This window comes from Hylaeus volcanicus, chromosome 5 (assembly GCF_026283585.1).
Source record: "Hylaeus volcanicus isolate JK05 chromosome 5, UHH_iyHylVolc1.0_haploid, whole genome shotgun sequence".
NCBI lineage: Eukaryota > Metazoa > Arthropoda > Insecta > Hymenoptera > Colletidae > Hylaeus > Hylaeus volcanicus.
This window is the reverse complement of record NC_071980.1, coordinates 11,253,311-11,269,002: the sequence shown is the minus strand read 5'-3', so window position 1 is coordinate 11,269,002 and position 15,692 is coordinate 11,253,311. Positions and strand designations below refer to the sequence as shown.

General features: G+C 44.3%; 1 protein-coding gene across 3 annotated transcripts in view; it reads right to left on the bottom strand.

Annotated features, from left to right (window-relative positions):
• Window positions 1–15,692, bottom strand: part of LOC128877011 (protein FAM76A) — an 88,297-nt gene that overhangs the window by 8,268 nt on the left and 64,337 nt on the right. For 2 of the 3 annotated variants that reach the window (XR_008457177.1, XR_008457179.1), the window contains exon 8: window positions 1,251–1,428. The exons of the other annotated variant lie outside the window; for it this stretch is intronic. The gene's annotated coding sequence lies outside the window, so the exon portion shown is untranslated. The remainder of the gene's footprint in view (window positions 1–1,250; window positions 1,429–15,692) is intronic. 3 annotated transcript variants of the gene reach the window in all.

Sequence of the window (15,692 nt, the reverse complement as noted above, 5' to 3'; positions counted from 1 at the left end):
GAATGCTATTCGAATTGGTCAATATTAGAATATTATTCGAACTGGGCAATACTAGAATATTATTCAAAGTGGGCAATATTGGAATACTCGTCGAACTGGGCAATATTAGAATATTATTCGAACTGGGCAATACTAGAATATTCTTCAAAGTGGGCAATATTGGAATACTCGTCGAACTGGTCAATATTGGAATGCTATTCAAACTGGTCAATATTAGAATATTATTCGAACTGGGCAATATTGGAATGCTATTCAAACTGGTCAATATTAGAATATTATTCGAACTGGGCAATACTAGAATATTATTCAAAGTGGGCAATATTGGAATACTCGTCGAACTGGGCAATATTAGAATATTATTCGAACTGGTTAATATTAGAATATTATTCGAACTGGTTAATATTAGAATATTATTCGAACTGGTTAATATTGGAATGCTATTCGAAGTGGGCGATATTGAAATATTATTCGAACTGGGCAATACTAGAATATTATTCAAAGTGGGCAATATTGGAATACTATTCGAACTGGTCAATATTCAATACAATTCGAAATGTTGGATACTGAATGTATTCGAGTAGCATTCAAACTATTGAATACTCAATGTATTTGACTAGTATTCGAACTGTAGAGTAATCAATATGTTCGAGTAGTATTCGAACTGTAGAATATTCAATATGTTCGAGTAGCATTTTAACTATTCAATACTCAATGTATTCGAGTAGCATTCGAACTGTCGAATACCGAATGTATTCGAGAATCATTTTACCTATCTAATACTGAATACTCGACTAGGATTCGAACTATTCGATATCGAGTATCCGAGTAGTCAGACCCACGCCATCTCCCATTCAGAAAGTGCTGAACAGTAATACCAACGATCAAGAGAGGAAGAAGGGATCGTGCCCATCGCTGAAACGGAAGAAAAGCTACCGGGCGTCCTAGTGGAGGAAGACGGTCGCCGCAGAAGGAAATGGTGACAAGTCGGAACAATTCCGTGGCATTCCGCGAGATGGTCAGGCCGACGAACCCCGGGTGAGCGTCGGGTGCTCGCGGAAACGAACGCATACGCGTGAAAGTAATGCTCGATGGCGTAGTGTGCGTGCGTGTTGTGCACGACTTATGTGCCTGCACCGCGTCACACGACTTCGCCTTAACCCAGTGCCAGTGGCAGTGCCCATGGAGCGAGCGCTTTTTGGGTCTAGGTCTATCGAGGGCGTTCACCCTGGTTGCGTTGTTAACACACTTACCATACCGCTCCTCGACGAACCAGGCCTCGCCACGACGCTCCTCTACCTTGCCCGACCAGACGAAGAGAGTAACGTCTGCCTACGCCACTATGACCTCAGGCCACGTGGTCAAGAGGCTTCACTTTTAATCGCGCTCCGCTCGGACCAACTCCGGCCAGGCGGGTTTCAGCGGCAGCATCTGAAAATGAAAACCGAGCGCTCGATTTTATCAGCCCCCTCTGGGAAAGTTGCTTGTTTTTCCTCGTCTCTTGACCTAGGTCATCCAGAGGAATCAGTCGAGGATCCAGGAAAGGGATCATCGAGGCAGTTTTGAGTGAAACGTCGAGCTTGATGCTGCGAAGTGATTTTTACTGGGAAAAGGAGCTTCCCGATTTCTGGATTCTTGAATTTCTGATAGGTGGTACAGGTCCGATTATAAAAAGGGGCAACAAAGTGATACCTACGTAATTCAATTAAAATTCAAATGTGCCTTTGAATTTTTCTTAAAAATTAGCACGAACTTCCTGGACGATCCAATAATTTATGTAAGTTGGCAATGTTAAATTCAGTCTCACCGAAAAATTGTTTCGACGAGTAGAGTTCGAATAGCCAAGTATTCGAGTGGGTTTGAAGTAGTTTGGTACTGGAGTGGACTCAAACGATGTGAGGTGTCAAGTATTCATACCTCGAGATCAACAACCGACCACTCCATCCGCGATCATGTAACCGTCGCGATTTTATTTTTGAAACAGCCACGTAACTCCTTCGCGAACACCGAACGGCGACAGATTTCCGAGGTGTCGAGAGCGTGGGCAGAGGGATTTTTCTCGTCTGCACCGGAGATGGACGCGGCGTGCTGCGGTAACAATGCCAACGGGATGAACGTCCTGATCCCGTCGCTGTACAAGGACAACGACCTCTCTATAAAATTTGACGAACGTCCATTCGCTTTTCACCGATCTACTTCGATCGCGAAACCGAGTCGACTAGGGACTGGGGACTACTACAATTCGGATACTACTCGAATGTTGAACCGTTTAAATACTGTTTGGACGCTTGACTACCCGAATTCATGATTACTCGAGAGCTGGTTTCAAATGGTACTCGAATTCGTGAGAATCGGAGTAATAGATTTGAATACTACTCAAAGTAGTGAGTATTTGAGTACTAGATTTGAATACTACTCGAATTCACGAATTTTGGGGTACCGGATTTGAATACTACTTGAAGTAATGAGTATTCGAGTACTAGTTTCGAATACTATTCGAATACTATTCAAATTCATGACTACCGAAGTCCCAGAAAATTTGAAAAAAGCTAAAAAGTATCTGAATACTCAAAGAACTTCAATAGCATAATAAGGTCCGCAGATTGAGTCTTTAAGTATTAGGTTGTCCCAAAAGTTTCTTTCGTGAGTTGCATTCAATTATTTGCTGTGGCAGTGTTTACATAAATAGACAATCTAATTTCTTAGACATTGATGCTGTAACAGTAACGAAGCGAAATGAAGCGTACACAATTCAGTAATGTAACATAAAACATACGATATTGTGTATATATTAATTATTAATAAAACGAAAGAAACTTTTGGGACAACCTAATAGATCGTTCGAGGAAGAGCGAATAATCTTCGAACTCCATGATTCGAACAATAAAGTATCGCGATACCTACTCCGTGCCTATGACAAATTATCGAAATAAAAAATAATCGAGCGATTATTTCTACCAAACGAACGAGCATATAATTTACTTTCCTTCGCCTCTCTTTTTTCGGGGTCTTTGAAAATCAATGGTCGTTCTCTCGGTTCCATTGAACCCAACGGCCCACTCGTTTCACCTTCGCTTCGAGCGGTCGTTTAACAGTACATCTTTCGGATGTAAATTTCGTCGTGGGGGCCAGGAGTGACGAAATTCACTCTCCCGTTCCAAGCATCGCGCGCTCGTCGGCCCGTGCCGCTACTTTCGTTTGACGCCGAGCGGAAAAGTTCCCTAAACGCAATCAGGACAAAATGACGCCGCGATACCGTTAGCCCTCGTAGCGTTCGTCGACGTTCTCCCGCCAGCGCGAGGCGCGAGGAGGAGGGAAAAGGGTGAAAGCCCTATGAGAACGTTCGAGATGAATGGACCCGACTGCCTCGCGGACCGTTATCGTTAACCGCGTTCGACGCTCGAAACCTGGATGCAAATCTCCGGAAACACTCGTGCCACCTATTACATTATCGAAGAAAAACTTTCTAAAACGCACGCCGTTCTCGCGTGACGAAACACGCGATGATTTAGGAGGCTAGGCGATCGATTCGCTTCGGAGAAGCTTTCTTCGGGAATTATTCCCGAAGAAACTAACGAGAGTTTCGATTTGTCCTTTTACGTAGCGTTCAAGTATACCTTGAAGAATCCAAAAATTTACTTATGGTCAGGCAAACGTCGGTAGGAAAAATGGCTCAGCGCCGGAGTCTCCCAGGGGGCCATTTTTGGACACCTGAGCTATCTAACGCAAAACTACCCATATCAAAACGCTCTAGACAACTGAAAAAATAATTTTTCTAGTTTTCGAACTACACGGGATCATCCCACGACCGAAACGAGTCGTAACCTCCGCTCCCACCTTCGCAATTAATTCCTGGAGTCTCCATTTCGGAGCAACTCGATTTCCCGGGTTCTTGAAACGCGTAAACGGTGTCTGGATGTTTCGGAGCGACATGACTGTGAGTTTTCAGGAAGGTAACGAGTTCCCCTCGTCGAGTCGGCGTCCATTCGTCGGGCTCTCGCGATCGCGTATGCGTGCCGCGTGCGGGGCCCGATGCACATGCACATGCACACAGCGCGACGTACACACGGCCGCGCACGTAGACGACGCTCGCGTCGTTCAGGAATTCCGATGCGTGACCTAGTGCCGTTGCAAGCGTTCTACCTTCGAACTAGGTCTTCCTCGTTCCCAACTAAGTCCGCGAGCGCGCGCGTGCGCACCAACGCCGAGAATGCACCGGGGCGCCGAGCGTGCAAATCCTCCCGAGGCGAATCCGTCTGGCACGAAACATCCTAGACGCACCTGCCACCGGGAGATAACACCTCCGAAAGCTCAAAGAAAGCAAGGCTTGGACTATGCATTCCCGGAATTTCCAGATTCCAGAAGTTGAAAATTTAATTGCAGCAATCGTGGAAGTGGAGTTTTCTCGAGAATTATCGCGTTTGGGGTTTGATTGACCTCGATTGAGGTTGATCCGGAGGAATAGGCTTATTTAACCCTGGGGGAGGGGAGGAGATGGGGTTGTTGAACTTGCAGGGGTGGAAGCCGATTTTTGCCATTTTGGAGCCTAGGATTTAGATTCTAGAATTTTTAGATTCTGGGATTCTCTAGGTTCTAGGAATCTTTATGTCGTAAGATTGCTTATGGTAGGATTCGAAATGGCTTTGAGCTTTTAAGGGTGGAAGCCGATTGTTAACACTCTAAAGCCTAGGATAAACGATCGTAGGATCTAGCTTCTAGAATTCCTAGATTCAAGGATTCCCTAGGTTCTAGAAATTCCTAGGTTCTAAGATTGTTTAGCCTAGGCTCCAAAATGGCGTTGAGCTTCCAAGAGCGGAAGCCGATTTTTAACGCTTTGGAGCCTAGAACAACTGATCCTAGGATCTAGCTTCTAGAATTCGTAAATTCTAGGATCTCTTAGGTTCTAGGAATACCTAGGTCCTAAGATTTCTTATCCTAGGCTCCAGAATGACGTTAAGCTTCCAAGAGTAGAGCCAATTTTTTGAACACTCTGGAGCCTAGGCTAAACAATCTTAGGACCTAGGAATTCCTAAAATCTATGGAATCTTAGTTTATCCTACGCTTCAAAGTACTAAAAATCTGCTTCCACCCCTGAAAGTTCATCGCCCCCAGCGTTTATTACGCCGATTCCTCGGGTTCAACGCCATCGAGGATTCCAGACGCGACCAGAATTCTCGAAAAAAACTCCATTTCTTTTGGGTACTTTCTCGCAAGTCATTCGTGGATCGTTGAATTCGGCGATCTGCCTAACCGAATTCGACGATTACGTCAGCCTACGTTCGCGTTTCTCTCCCCTCATTAGGAATCTATTATCGTTTTGGAAGCTGTTGCAATCCGACTTCTTTATTTCTCTGAAATCTATGCGTTGCATCGATGCACAGAAAAGGATTACAATTTTCATTTTTCCAGCAATCCAAAACAAAACACTCCGTTCGGGAGATTGTACGAGATGCTTACTGTACCAAACCGCTGTCAATTATATTTCATTTTAACCCTTATTATGCAATTTGCGACGATACAACGGGAGCAACGTCGTTTCGGGGGCTCGTTGGAAGCGGATTTGTTTACGTACATGAACCGGTACACCTGCGTGAAACGTTCGCGCTAGTGTTTAATTCCGTAAGAGCTTGGCGAGGTGCGACGAAACGCCAAGGCGGGTCAATGCCTCGTATGCGGAGCAGTAAACGAGTCGCCGACTTTCCGTATAAGCTCGGAAATCTCGGATGAGATTCGTAGCCGCCTCGAAGAGAGCTCGATAAAAACGAATGTGTCACGGGAGAATTCCCTTTTCAAAGCGGAATCATCAGCGCTGTTCCTACACGCTCCCGTTCTCAACCCCTGAATCACCAACGATGACTACCGTCAGTGATTCGGAGCTGTGATCCTATCGTTGATTATCTCGAACTTTTTACGACGAGTAAAAGTTCGTCGACAGGCGTCGTCAACTCACAGGAATGGTTTAATGTTCGAATATTGGGGTATCTGACTGTGTGATTATTCGAGTATCATCGATCCAACGTCAGTATTTGAGTATCACAAGACGAATACCAATGCTTGAGTACCGGTATTCAAACACCATCACACAAATATTAATAGTAAAATGAAAGTATTCGAATACCATTGCTCAAATATCAATATTTGAGCGTCATATTTCGAGTACCACTGTTTGAGTACCAGTATTCCAAAACCACTACTCAAATATCAATATTAAAACATCACTATTTTACCACCATCGCTCGAATATCAATATTTGAGTGTCACAATTCGAGCACCAGTGTTCGAATACTATTATTGGAATATTAACCTATGAATACCATCACACGACTATCTATATGTGAACAGCGTACTTGAATTATCACATTCGAATATCTTTTTAGCAAGCCACCAGAATGCTATACCCTTTGCGAATATGTATAGAAATTCATTAAAATCCGACTCGATTCCAACGTGGATCGAATTAAATCAATCCCAATTTTCGTTCGTCGAGCACGTTGATTGCATTACCGTGGCCGATTATTTAAATGAAAACGTCCAGCTTGCATCGAATTTATCATCAAGTAATATCGAATAAACGATTCCCGCGCTAATTGTTTAACGCAGCGCTGTTTTTTTTTAGCGGTAATTAACGGACCGTGATATGGAAAAATAACGATGCCCCTGTCGATTCCATCGACTGCCAAGGGAATTAGGGCTGATGCATATCGTTCAATTTATTCAACGAAATAAAATAAAGAAGAGTGCAATTTTACGTCATTTTTGTTCTGTTGGTTTCTTACGTGCTATTAATTACCTGTACAATTCTACGTAATATTTCACTAAGACCAAAAATGTATTCTAACTGAATAAAATTTAACTTTAACCGAATAAAAATTATTATATCGTTATTATATCGCGATAGAAACATAACAGTTACAATTGAACTTTTACCTTTTAACCAGTTACCTTGTAACTTTTCATTTTTGTAGAATAATGTGTTCACCCGTTTATTATTAATAAATAAATAAAATTGTATCGAGCACCGCCCACCTTTTATCGCGTCGAGTCCTCGCGGTTATCCTTCCTCCCTTTTCGCCGAATCGTCGCGAACATCGCGTATCGCACGCGACCAGGATACCCTTGTGGGTCACGGTGTTTCCGTTATAACAGCCGACGGTTCACAAAGGCGTTAAAAGTGCTTTATTCGCCGGGCAATGCCGTCGATTTAGATGTTGCGTCACGTACGCGGCGTTTCCTGCGGACAGAGCGCGACAGGACGCGGAGGAGTACGGTCTCCCCTATCGCGGTTCGGTTACGAAATAGCACGACAATAAACCGATCCCCGATACAAGATAAACGGTGGCTTAGTCACGATCTGGGCACGGCCACGAATTCGACAGGTTGGAGGCTTCAGGGTCGGGTCTTTAACCTCGAGCGTTGAACTCCTCCGCGAAAGTCATCCTCGACAGAGGAATAGAACGGACCTTTCCTCCGTTTTTTGTCGGCCCCCCCCCCCCCCCCCTCAAAAATTGTTTTGAGCGTCACTCAAATATCAATATTAAAATATCAGTATTCGAATACCAATGTTCATATAGCAATATTTGAGTATCACAATTCGAGTAACAGTGTTGAGTACCAATTCTTGAGTACCAGTATTCCAATACCACTGCACAAATATCAATGTTAAAGTATCAGTATTCGAATGCCATTGGTCAAAATATCAATATTTGAGTACCCTAGAAGGGATAGGCAAGTTTAGAGTACCAGTATTTAATACTAATATTCCAATATTACCACTCAGATAACAATATTTTAGTGTCACAATTCGAGTATCAGTATTCCAATAGCGTCCCTCAAATATCAGTATTTGAATACCAATGTTCATATAGCAATAAGGAAGAAGACACTCGTTTCAGATTAACTCAGGGAAGTGTAAGAAACGTCGGTGATATACGGGTGACGTTATAACCACAGATAGACTGGCCTAAACGTAGATGTGCTATATCTAAGTTACATTTAAATTGTTATTCACAGAGAAATCTCCTGCTGAGGAATTTATAATAAAGAGTTAATTTTGTATTTATCCTTTTTTTTCCTTAAGAAAAACAATTAGGTAATGGTCAAAACCCATCAGTAGATAGTAAGACTTTTATTTTATAAACGGAATGCACCTCCGACGACCATTTAGGCAATAAAATCTGAAGTAATAGAAAAGTGATGTTAACATTAAGTAATTGTGATGGTGACAATAAGAAATAAGTGATACATACAGAGACTCCATACTCTTCCTAAAATTAAATTAAGTTACCGTACTTTCAAGCTATTGTAATGTATTCCATAGTCATAAGCATAAGAGTTGTGAAAGGGTCCGCCTCATATTTTGTTTATACGACTTAATGTAAGCCAATTTTGTACAACCTTGTGATGCTACGAGCAGCTGAGTTTGCTCGCACCTTAAATAAATGAGTAAATGAATAAACTCAGGGGAGACATCTATCTCTATACTCCTACACAAAAAATTTTGATCTACTCTCCGCTGTCCATAGAAACACACTACATAATGAAAAGTCGAAACTTGCACCCCCTTCTTTCAAATTAAATCCCAGGGGAGACATCTATCTCCATACTCCTACACAAAAATTTTGATCTACTCTTCGCTGTCCATAAAAACACACTACATAATGAAAAGTCGAAACCTGCACCCCATCCTTTCAAATTAAATCTCAGGGGAGACATTTATCTCCATACTCCAACACAAAAATTTTGATCTACTCTCCGCTGTCTATAGAAACACACTACATAATGAAAAGTCGAAACCTGCACCCCATCCTTTCAAATTAAATCCCAGGGGAGACATCTATCTCCATACTTCTACACAAAAATTTTGTCCTACTCTCCAAGGTCCATGCAAACACACTGCACAAGGAAAAGTCGAAACTTGCACCCCCTTTCTTTCAAATTAAATCCCAGGGGACACATCTATCTCCATACTCCTACACAAAAATTTTGATCTACTCTTCGCTGTCCATAGAAACACACTACATAACGAAAAGTCGAAACCTGCATCCCCTCTCTCTAAATAAAATCCTAAAGAAGACACTCGTTTCAGATCAACTTGCCATTTGCCTTGCACCTTTCTCGTGCAGACATCGCGAAACGAAATATCGAAAAAGCAGTCGCGTTAAATTAGGGATCGATCCCGGTTGCAAAAAATCCCGTTGCTCGGGCGAGGACGCATCCGCCGAAATTCCACGCGTGCGTCGCGGTCAAACCGCGAGAATCGTCGATACCGTTCGGTTCGCGGTCGAAGCCATCACTAGGGACAGCCTCGAGAAAGCAGAGCGGTCGTCGACCCCTGAAAATACTCTTACGCATTGTGTGCCACTTCACTTCTGAGCGGTCTCGAGGCGAGCGAGCCGAGCGAGCGGGTCGGCGGCGTCCGTCGCTCCAGGCGAGCGAGGACGAACCTCGATGTTTCCTACTCGTTGTTACATTATGGCTCGCCGTAGGATTCCACACGGTCCCACAAATCCCCTCCACCCCTCCGCGTCCCACCTCCACCGACGCCTCCTCCCTTTCTTCCCGGTACGGTCCTCCTTCTTCTTCCCTTTGCTCCGTCTCCTTCGTTTCTCCTTTCAGGACGGCCGACTCGGGGCCCAAAGCTAACAGTACTCCCGTGCCTAGCCTAGCCAGACGTTAAGACCGTCAGGGACGTACCGCTCGAATTTCTGGTCCCAAACGAAAACGAACTGGCCGCCAGGAGTAACGCTACCCGCTCCCCGACCTCCTGCTCCATTCGAGACGCCCTTCGAGCCTCGAGAACCAGCCAGGGACTTAGTCTTCCAGCGGGACGACGACTTGTTCTGGTCGGGTGGGGGTGTCGGGACCGTGGGCCCAACTGGCCGCGGAATCCTTCCTCGTTCTGGATGTTTAGGGCGATCGGAGAGAGATTTTACGATGTGGTTCAGCGAAATTTGAGGCTCTTTGGCCCCATAGAGTGTGGGACTCAGATGGCCCCTGGAGTAAATGTGTGTAGAAGAAACTATTTTTTAAAGACTGCATTTTTGAGTCTTGAGAATTTTTATTAGGTTTGATTGGAGTTCTATTTTCCTGTGTCTCTTTGGGCCCATAGAGTAGGGGACTCAGATGGGCCTCAGGAGTAAATCTGTGTAGAAAAGCTATTTTTTAAAGACCCTATTTTTGAGTCTTCAGAATTTGCATTAGGTTTGATCAGAGTCCTAGTTTTCTGTGTCTGTTTGGGCCCATAGAGTGTGGGACTCAGATGGCCCCTGGAGTAAATGTGTGTAGAAGAAACTATTTTTTAAAGACTGCATTTTTGAGTCTTGAGAATTTTTATTAGGTTTGATCGGAGTCCTAGTTTTCTGTGTTTCTTTGGGCCCATTGGGACCCCCCCCCCCCCCCGATAAAAGAAATAAACACAGAAGCACCTTCTACTTATAATTTCTACTGATTATTTCGATTTAAATTGAGATTTGCGAGGAGCTCTTGCCGAAATGAGCCTAATTGCGAAAGAGGCGATGTCTTGCGAAGCTTCTATGAATTGTCCCGCGACTATTCACCGGCGAAGGTCACGCTAGGCAGACCTTCCGCCGTGGACACGGTGACGAAATTGTCGAATAGCTAGGCGCAAGAATGCTTCAAGGATAGAGCCGTCTACAGAACGTTCAAGGACCTCGGTGGGTTGATGGACCTTGTTGCCGCGGGAACGAAACAGAATTTTTAAAGCAGCTCTGGGTTCCAAGAACCACGATAGAAGTATCTTTACGATACATTGTATAATATTAACGCGAATCTTTTAATTATATCCTCTATAATAATGATGTATAAAATCTCTCCATTGTATACCGTACGATGACGTAAATCTCTATATTATACATTGTATAAAATCTTTTCATTAAACAATCTCTCATGTACTTATTCTACATTATTTAACAAAGAGATTTTATACATGGATGAATAAAAATAAGAAGAAACTGTTCACTAAAAACTTAACTCGTTTGAAAATTTAATTTTATATAAGAAACCTAATAGAGTAATTCCTGAATTATTTTCCAAGGGGCCACGAATGGCGCAATTTTCGTCAGCGTAACACGCTCACGTCAGTCGCGAATCTCGGCGTTGTCCCCGCTAATCACCGCCCGTTCTTATCGCGTTCGAGAACATCGCTGCGACCGTAATTACTCGTCTCGGGGAAACGAGACGCGTCTCCCCGATGTAGGTGAAGTAGGTTTTCCACCTAACGCCTCGGAATCAAGAGGAATACTTTCTTTCGCCGTGCTTCATCCTTCATCTCGATACGCGAATCGTCGAGAAATTCCGGGAAACAAAACCGACTGTCATTCCGCGACGAGCGTCGCTCTGGATCGTAGCTGAAACGTCCATTTTCTAAAACCTACACAGCGACGCGAATCTAAGATGTTAAGTTCACGAAAACTCGTTAACTGAACTCGATGTAAATGAATTCATTTTACTGAAATTGTATTAATAATAAGATGCGAGGTGTAGAGAACGTTCCGATTGGAGATTGTTTTCCTGATGCAAGTTTGCCTTGTAGGGAATGTAAGCACAAGTAGATATTCCACAATGAGACCCCCAATTATGGTGATAGTCGTGTGACAGCGCAATGATGCCACTTACCACGGCCGAGGATCATTGAAACTATTTTTTCAAATGTTTCCTAAGAATTCTTTGGTAATTGGATGGATATTTCGAGTGTGTATTCGAATATTTTTAGGTACTTGAATGGAAAGAATTGGCACCGAGTAAGTGAGCATTGAATAGATGAGTAGGTGAGTATGGAGTTATAGCATCGAATACGCGAGGAGGCGAGTATTGGATCATAGCATTGAATACATGAGTAGCTGAGTATCGGATCATAGAATTGAGTATACGAGTGGGTGAGTATTGGAGCAAAGCATTGAATACACGAGTAAGGAAGTATTGGATCATAGCATTGAATATACAGGAGCTAAGTACTGGATGATATCACTGAATACTCTGAATAAATAATCGAATATTCTACAGGTATCCAAGTACTCGACCAAGTATCCATGTGCTTCAATTCAAAAACTGAACTTCGATTCGAATTTCAAACCTGAACTCTACCACGAACATTAAGTTCGATTTCCGGCACAAATTAAGAAAGCAACCCTCCAATATAAATGGCAAAATCGATCTCCTACCATCAGAATTAAACTCTAAAATCGCTGTACATACGCTCTGTGCTAAAATGCGCTGGTAAATGGCCATTAATTACCGCGGTGACGAACGATAGCGACGGTAATTTCGTCGAGGGGTCGCGCTAAGAGCGAAACGAGATTTCTCGCGAGAGGCTGCTCTATCACCGATGTAGGTGAAGTTTCTAATGCGAAGTACCGGTGAAGACCGCCAGCAGACGGTGGCACGGCGGGTCCGCCGAGACAAAACCACCTCCACCATCCCGGAAAGAAGTAAACTAGCGCATCCCGGTGCACCGAGCACGCAACCGAGACGCAAGAGAGTATTTTTCAGAGGTTAACGAACCCGCCGACGGACATCTCTCGCCGGTCGTGTCATACTTTGCGCTCCTCCGAATCGGGAGTAGCCACGGGGGGGAAAATCGACGGTTCTTCGAAGCGATTCCGCGAACGTGATTTTAATTTCAGCCGCCGACGTTCGAAAGCCGTGCTACGACCCGCTGAACCGACCCCTTGAATTCCCGTTGGCAGGCGTTTTGACCTTTTACTTTTCAGGGCTTGTCTCTTGGATGCTGACAATTGTCAGAGCTATCTAGGTACTTTGGCTGGGTTAGGTCTGAGTATACAAAATTTTGTGGAGGGTTTTAGGGTTAGTCGACTCTGTTGAGCCTTGGAATCTACAAATTGTAGTTTAAAAATATTAATTTCGAGGGTGAGGCAGGAATAAAAATAAATGTGGATTGAATTCGTGAATTCGGTGGCGTTAAAGAATTAATTAACGGGACCAATGTTAACAATGAATGAATGTAGTTTAACGCAGTTGGTCGCCCTAGAAATAGACGACTGGGCTCTTTTTTTAAGCAACTAAAAATATTAATTCCGAGGGTGAGGTAAGTATAAAATAAAATCTGGATCGAATTCGTGAATTCGGTGGCGTTATAAAATTAATTAACACGACCAATGTTAAATTATCTGATTTCTAATAATCTCTAGGCAACCAACGTGTTAACCTCTTCAAACCTTCGGCCACGTACGTGAACGTTTAGTTTTTCATAATTATAATTACTGTCGATAATAAAAAGAACAAAAATTTGATAATACCAAACAAGAAATCGTACCTGAAGAGGTTAAAAAAAGGCCCTAGAAAAATTTTCTTTCAAACAGGAAGCTATCTAACGCGCCAATTTTGAACGAAAACACCCGCTCGTTGTTAGCTGGCCGAATTACGATTACAACCGAACACGAGTTCGCGAATCGAAGTTGCAAAATAAAGGTCGACGTGTGACACTTGGTAGGCGAGGGTAACGGGAAACGAGCGTTGAACTTTGAAAATGGCGCGGCCCCGGCAAGAAACGGCATAACTTTCTACGGAGGGGGCACCGGCAAAAACGATGAAAAGCGTTTCGCGAAACAACGGACGAGAGGAAACGAGAATTCCCTCGACGCGAGTCTATGACACAGATCGCGAAACGGGCTTCCGGTGGGGCCCGCGAGACGGCGCCACCGGGCCTTCCGCCTTCTCACGTTTGAGCGGACACTGACGTAGAGACGCAGCAGCGCAAGGTGAAGGTAAAGGTAACGCCGTAACGTCGAAGATACGCCCGAGAAAAGTGGCGATTTAGCGTGATCGCGGTTGCGGTGGCACGCAGCACGGTAACGACGAGCTAGCTAAGTAGTGCAAGCGTAAGAGTGGTCGATGCTAGAGGTCAGTAACCACTCGCGAACGCTCGGCTCCGTTCCGTTCCGGTTACCCGCTCGGCGCTCTACGGACGATCGCTCTCCTCCTCGGGAGGCTACAGTCGATGAATTTTTTTCCAGTCCGAGATGCGAGCCTCGTCCTTTCCAAACAGGACCCTTTCGAGGAACTTTCCTATCCCTTCTGAATCTCCAAGGGGGGGAAGCCTTATTTTTACTAGGGGGAGGGAGGCCAGCGAGGGCATTAACTTTGGACCTTGAATTTCTGGGGGCCTTGAAATTGTGAGAGCCTCGAATGGGACCCGGTACTAGGATGTTTCCTTTGGTGAGTGGTAAATAGTTGGCAAGTGTTGAAGAACCAGCTCACAATTACGCGAATTTCCTTCTAGATCTTCATGAGGAGATTCTTATTTTGAGTAGGGAGGCCAGTGAGGGCATTAATATTGGACCTCGAAATTGTGAGAGTCTCGAATTGCGTCCAACTAGGACGTTTCCCCTGGTGAGTGTTCTGGTAAATAGTTGGCAAGTGTCGAAGAACCAGCCCATAATTTCATGAATTCTCCAAGTGGAGAATTCCACTTGGACCAATGGGCCAATGGGAGGCTTTATGTTGACTAGAGGGACCAGTGAGGCTATTGACTTGAGCCTTGAAATTGTGGGAATCTTAAAATTGTGAGAACCTTGAAATTGCGAGAGCCTTGAAATTGTGAGGGTCTTAAAATTGTGTGAGAACCTTGAAATTGGGAGAGCATAGAAATTGAGAGAGCTTCAAAATTGAGAGAGGCCGAAAATTGCGAGGGTCTCAAAATTGTGAGAGGGTAAAATTGAGAGCCTGGCAATTGTGGGGCCTCGAAATTGTGGGAGTCTCAAAATTGCGAGAACCTCAAAACTGTGGGAGGCTTAAAATTATGAGAGCCTTGAGATCGTGGAGACCTCGAACTTTTGGGAGCCTTCCAATTGTGAGAGCCTCAAAATTGTGGGGCCTCGAAATTGCGATACCCTCGGAATTGTTGGAGCCTCAACATTGCGAGGGTCTCAAAATTGTGGGAGCCTCAAAATTATGAGAGCCTTGAAACTGTAGAGGCCTGAAACTTTTGGAAGCCTCGAAATTAAAATAACCCTGAGATTGTAAAGTCTCAAAAATTGCAAAAACCTCGAATCGGCCCCACCTGGATTATTTCCTCCGGTAAGTGGCAAACTATCAGAGAACCGGCTCACAATTTCATGAATTCCGTGAGCGATGGAATCAATTGGCCACGCTCGATTGATCCCCAGCACGATCTCGACGCGGTATTATGTAAAAGTGGCCGCATCCTATCGTTCTTCGTTATCGTTGGCGATTTCCTGTTCTCGCCGTCGTATCCTTCTTTCTCGATTTCATGAGGCAGCCCGAGAACGGCGAGGGGGGTTGGGTGGGGGGAGAAATAAAATTCATTCATCAGCCAACCTGCGGCGCGGTGTTACTTTCGATCGACTTTCAAATTCACTATTTGTGTATTCACGGGGGCGACGACTATGCGAGAAGATATTATTTGTCCTCGAACATTCATTACGCAACGGCGTTAAACCCTAAGAAGACGGAGCGCGACGAGACGAAGGTTAAGGCACCTTCCAGTCCACCCACGTTACGTGCGACACGTTTTATTCATCGGCGATCTCGAGCAGTTGCCGCGAGTTTCGAGATCGTGGGATTAGCAACAATTTAGAAACCTTCCTCGGGCATCGCCATTGCGGTGTAAGAAGAAGAACATGCATGAGTGATTAGTTATTCAGAAAGGTCTCCGAAGAACTGTCTTCGAAGCTTTCATAAGCGATGGTAAAAAGCGA